Source organism: Myotis lucifugus, unplaced genomic scaffold (assembly GCF_000147115.1).
Source record: "Myotis lucifugus unplaced genomic scaffold, Myoluc2.0 scaffold_287, whole genome shotgun sequence".
Taxonomy (NCBI): domain Eukaryota; kingdom Metazoa; phylum Chordata; class Mammalia; order Chiroptera; family Vespertilionidae; genus Myotis; species Myotis lucifugus.
Genome location: NW_005871335.1, coordinates 1504818 through 1510567, shown reverse-complemented (window position 1 = coordinate 1510567; position 5750 = coordinate 1504818). Strand labels below are relative to the sequence as shown.

The window sequence follows — 5750 nt, the reverse complement described above, 5'->3', positions numbered from 1 at the left end:
CTAGGACCCCTAAGATATCAGTACACACACACACACACACACACACACACACACACACCCTTACCTCATATTATCCACAAAAATTAACTCAAAGTAGGTCATAGACCTAAATGTGAAAGCAAAATCTATAAAGCATTTTTACAGGAGAAAATCTTTCCGACTTTGCATTAGGGAAAACTTTGTAGATATGACTCCAAAAATATAGTCCATAAATGAAAAAAAAATTGATACATTAGATCTTGTCTAAATAAAAAATGTTTTTCAACAGACACCATGAAGAAAATGAAAAGGTAAGCTGCAAGTAGGGGAGACTATTTGTAAGTAATATAAATATTGCAAGTAATATAAATATTTGCAAATAATTTAAAGGACTTGTATTGAGAACATGTAAATAACTCATAACTCAATTATAAGAAGATAAACAACCCATTGATTTTAAATGGGCAAGAGATTTAAATAGAGATTCCCCTGAAGAAACTGCATGAATGATGAATAAGCTCATGAAAAGATACTCCATGCCATTAGCCTTAGGGAAATGCAAATGGAAACCACAATGAGATACCACTACATACCTACTAAAATGGTTTTTATCAAAAAGACTGGCAATAGTTGGTGTTAGTGAGTCTGTAAAGAAACTGTAACCCTCATTCATTGCTGCTGGGAATGTGAAATGGTATTGCCACATTAGAAAAACAGTTTGGCAATTCTTCCACAGGTTAAACATAGGATTCCCATGCGACCCAGCAATTCCTACGTATCTGCCCAAGAGAATGAAAGCATATGTTCACACACAGACTTGTGTGCAGATGTTTATAGCAGCATTACTCATAATAGTCAAAATGTGGAAACAATCCAATTGCCCATTGTTTTTTTTATTTCCTTTCTAGTGAGTCGCCATCATTGTAAATTTAAGAGCTTTATAAATTATTTTCCTTTTTAAATTTTTTTATTCTCTTCACCCATTTCTCCCACCCCCACCCCACAACCTCCCACCCCCCACCTCTGGAAACCACTAATCTGTTCTCTGTATCTAGTTACCTGTTTGGGTTTTGTTTTGTTTTTGTGTTTTGTTTTAGATTCCACATATAGGAGAGATCATATGGTATTTGTCTTTCTCTAGTTCCCTTGAGGTATATCCATGTTGTTTCAAATGGCAAGATTTCATCTTTCTTTTATGGCTGAATAATATTTGTGTTTATGTGTATCACAATTTCTTTATCCATTTACCCATCAATGGACACTTAGTTTGTGTCCATGTCATGGTTATTGTAAATAGCATTACATTGAACATGGGGATGCATATATTTATTGGAGTTAATGTTTTTGTTTTCTTATAGATAAACTAGAGGCCCGGTGCACAAAATTCATGCATGGGGCGGGGAGTCCATCTGCCCGGCCTGCACCCTCTCACAATCTGGGACCTTTCGGGGGATGTCCAATTGCCGGTAGTCAGACATCCCTCTCGCAATCTGGGACCGCTGGCTCCTAACCGCTCTCCTGCCTGCCTGATCGCCCCTAAAACTCAAGCTTCTTCTTTTTTTATTTTTAATACTTATATTTCTTCTTTATTTTTTATTTTAAAAGTCAAGTTTCTTGAGAACATGAGGCATTTAACATTATTCCATATTCCTTACAGACATCTAAGCATGGTAAACAGAGCAAATACTTAATACTTATGGGCTTGTATACAAACACTTTCCAACCAGGAATGTTTTAATAGGCAGTCTCCAAAAACTTGAACTAGAAAACCTAAAAGTAGAGTGCTCAGGTTTTAGGCATCAGGTGCTATTAGCAGGATTTCTGTCCCAATTAAACTCTAATTCTTAGCTCTCAACAGTCTGGACAAACTGCCCTTCACTGTCCCCAAAGTTTCTTAGTCGTCACTATCACATTTTCCTTTTTCTTTTTTTCTTTTTTTGAGTTTAATGTTTTGTATCCACATCAGTATCAACGTACCATACAAAACCCACCTGCCAGCCTAGCTGGGCAGGCAGGAGGGGTGTCCATGGCAGCATAGAAAACCGGGTTTCTTGTCTCAAAAGAGGAGAAAATGGGTTTACAGTCAGGAAACAGAATCAGAACCCAACATAATCAAGGAGAAGCCTTGAAACTGCATCGAGTGGAGGTGCTATGGGCAGCAGTGCATCTCGGCTGGCCCAGCAGTACCTGCAGCAGCCTCGGTTCCTGGGAAGCCTGGGGTCAGAGAGGGCCCAGCTCTTGAGGTTATTTTGAATAATTTTGCTTTCAGTGGGAGAAGGGCTTCTGGGCAGCAGCTCCATGTGGGGGTAACCGGTGCGGGTTTCACTTCAGGGTTTGGAGGGGAAGTTGGGTCTGTGGGGTGGGACCATCCGCCCCCAAATGTCACAGCTGAGGTTCTTGGAAGTTCCTTCCTGCCTTCTTCCTGCCCAGACCCCAGGTCTATGGCTTAAAAATCAGGGCACCAGGCTGGGGCTGAGCACCCCAGGGGCCTTTGTAAACATGGTAGATTCAGGCAGGGGGAGCTGGGGGAACTGTAGGAACTGGTGGGGACAGCCAGAGCCAGGGGAGGGCAGTGCCCCTGGGGAAAGGGGGCATGGGGTGGAGGAGGTATGCTCCTCTAACAGAGACTTAGAGGTTCAGAGACTAATAGAGACAGAGAGGACAGAGATGGGGATAGAAAGAGTGACAGGAAGAGAGACTCAGAGAAAGCAAGAGAGATTGAGACAGAAAAAGATTCACAAAGAAGAGATACAGATAGAAAGATGGAGTCCTGTTCTGTATGAGTCAGCTGGTTGGCAAGGGGGGGTGGGCTCGCACCGGGATGTGGCAGTGTGATGGTAAGTGCATCGTTGTGTTGCACAAGGGAGGTGTGCTGGTAATGCAGCACCAGCTCCTCCAGAGACCTGTACAGGTTGTAGGGCTCCGAAGAACCCAAGCCAGTGGCCGTGCAGTAGATGACACAGTGCTTGGTATCACCCTCCACCACCACAGAGCAGGCAAAGCAGCCCCGCTGGCTGCTCTCACGGATGAGGAAGGTACCATCCCGCTAGCTATTCAGCGTTTCCTCAGCCTGCGAGCGGTTGATCTTGCCCACATACCAGGTTCGTTCCTCACAGTGGGGGAGGTCATCCTCATCCTCCATCAGTGCATACTGGTCTTCAGGCTCATTTCTGATTCCCAACCACTCGTTGATTTTCTTCTTCTGGGCGCCTTTCTGGGGGAGCCATACCAGGTACTGGTCTCGGATCTTGCGCAGCTGCATGAGGTCTGGCTTCAGACTATTCGTGTGCTTATCGATCTCCCGGTTGTCCAAGGCCTGTGTCCGCAGCTCCTGTTCCAGTTTCATACGGCTCTCATGGATCTCGGGGATGTGAGACTTGCGCGGTTCTGAGCTCAGCAGGATCCTCTGCATCTTTTGCATGGCCCTCACGCCCAAAGCGCTCCAGGTACTCCTTGCTGCACTTCTCTTGAGTCTGGCCCTGCTCTTCGAAGATCTTGGTGGTTTCAGTGAAGGCTTCGATTGCAGTGCGCTTCACCTGCAGTTCTTGGGAGGTGCATGCATACTCCTCCTAGAGCTGGTAGTTCTAGCGGCTCTTGTCCTCTGCTTCAAACCAAGGTAACAGACAAATAATTTCCCGCCAGAAGTCACATCCAAATACTGCGAGACTGAGGACTGTAGGGCTGACTGTGTACATGCACAATACAGTGGGGCCTTAACTTACGAGTTTAATTCGTTCCGTGATGGAGCTCATAACTCAAATTACTCATATGTCAAATCAATTGTGAACGAGTGAGACACGTGATGCTGGGCTGATGTTGTGGCGTTCACTGTGACGTTCACTGCGCCAACTAGCGGTGGGGTATCTGAAGCTGGCTCGTAACCCGAATTTTAGCTCGCAACTCAAAGCAAAAAATTGGCCGAGAGACGGCTCGTATCTCGAAAAACTCGTTAGTCAGGACACTCATAAGTCAAGGCCCCACTGTAACAGGTTCACATTCTAGCCCTAGGCGCCCAGGCGTCCTCCACAATCCCACAATCCTCTGGGTGCCCAGGCGTCCTCCACAATCCCACAGTCCTCTAGGCGCCCAGGTGTCCTCCACAATCCCACAATCCTCTGGTCGCACACTTCTGGTTTTTCTAGCTCCTCCTTACGTGGTGTTTCCTTCAGTCTCATTGCAATGTCCAGGGCCACTAGTTGGAGAGGATTTTTCTGTTTTGGCGTTGATAGCTGTTTACTATTGGGAATCAGTGAAGTTTCTGGAGTCCTGCCGCTGCCGTGAACATGTCGGTCCCAAGCGCACTCATGAAACCACCGCCCATTCAGTCCACGGCTGGCGCCGTCCTGGTTCGCAATGAGAAAGGTACTGTGCTGAGCCATTTTCCAATCGGATCTTCCTCTTCTTTCCCCAGCACAATCCAAACCTACCTGGGGCCGACCACCCCAACCCTGCAGACCCTAAGACCTTCCTTCCTATTTCTTTGACTTTCCCCCGTCAAACTCGCACCCTATCGAGTTGCCCAGGGGCGCCCCTAACCGCTCCCTAGGGGGGTGGGGCAAGCCTGGGCGAGGGGCCATGGTGTTCTGGTCTCTGGTTGTTTTGGTCTTTTTATATACTATATAGAAAATACCCAGAATTGAAATGGCTGGATCATATGCTAGTTCTAGTTTTAATTTTTGGAGATATCTTGATATGTGTGGCTGCACCAATTTACATTCCCACCAACAGTACATGAGGGTTCCCTTTTCTCCACATTCTTGCCAACACTTGTTATTTCTTACACTTTTTATAATAGCTATTCTAACAGGTGTGAGTTGATATCTGATTATGGTTTTGATTTGCATTTTCCTGATAAGTAATGATGTTGCCCTTGTTTCCGTGTACCTGTTGGTCATTTGTCTTCGTTAGAAAAACATCTATTCAGAACTGCTTCCCATTTTTTATAATTGGATTGTTTGTGTTTTTGCTATTTAGTTGTATGACTCCTTTATATATTTTGGTTTTTTAATTTTAAAAAATTCCAATTACATTCGCCATTATTTTGCTTTAGTTTCTGGTGTACAGCATAGTAGTTAGACAATCATATATTTTATAAAGTGTTCCCCCTGATATTTATATTTATACAACCCCTTATCAGATAGATGGTTGCAAATATATTCTCTCATTCCATAGGTTGCCTTTTTATTTTTCTTGGTTTCCTTTGCTATGCAGATGCTTTTTTATTTTGATGTAGACCCACTTGTTTATGTTCTTTGTTGCGTCTACTTTTTGTGTCAGATTTAAAATATCATCGCCAAGACCTATGTCAAGGAACTTGCTGCCTATCTTTCCTTCTAGGGGTTTAATGGTTTCAGCTGTTTCAAGTCTTGAAACTATTTTTGAGTTAACTTTTTGTGTGGTGTAAAATAGTGGTCTAATTTCATTCGTAAACATGTGATTGTCTAGTTTACCCAACACCATTTGTTGAAGAGACTGTTTATTCCTCATTATATATTCTTGTTCATTAAATAAACAAAATAGCGTACTATCCAATAACAAAAATGAGTGAACTACTGATACGTGCTACCTCATGGAAGAACCTTAAAAGCATCACGCTAAAGAAAAGAAGCTGTTATTGTTGTAATTAGCTAGTCAGCATTAATACAAGAAGAGAGCAAATGGAAGGCCAGACATGATAAACATGGTCATCTGCTCAGCTTCACCAGAAGCTACAGCCTCACGTTCCCGAGGGGACCACTGGTCCATTGCCTGCGCGTCACTGGGGGAAGGGA

General features: G+C 44.0%; 1 pseudogene; it reads right to left on the bottom strand.

Moving 5' to 3' along the window:
• Positions 1-2796: 2796 nt before the first annotated feature.
• Positions 2797-3674, bottom strand: LOC102435672 (annotated as a pseudogene).
• Between the last annotated feature and the right edge of the window lie 2076 nt (positions 3675-5750).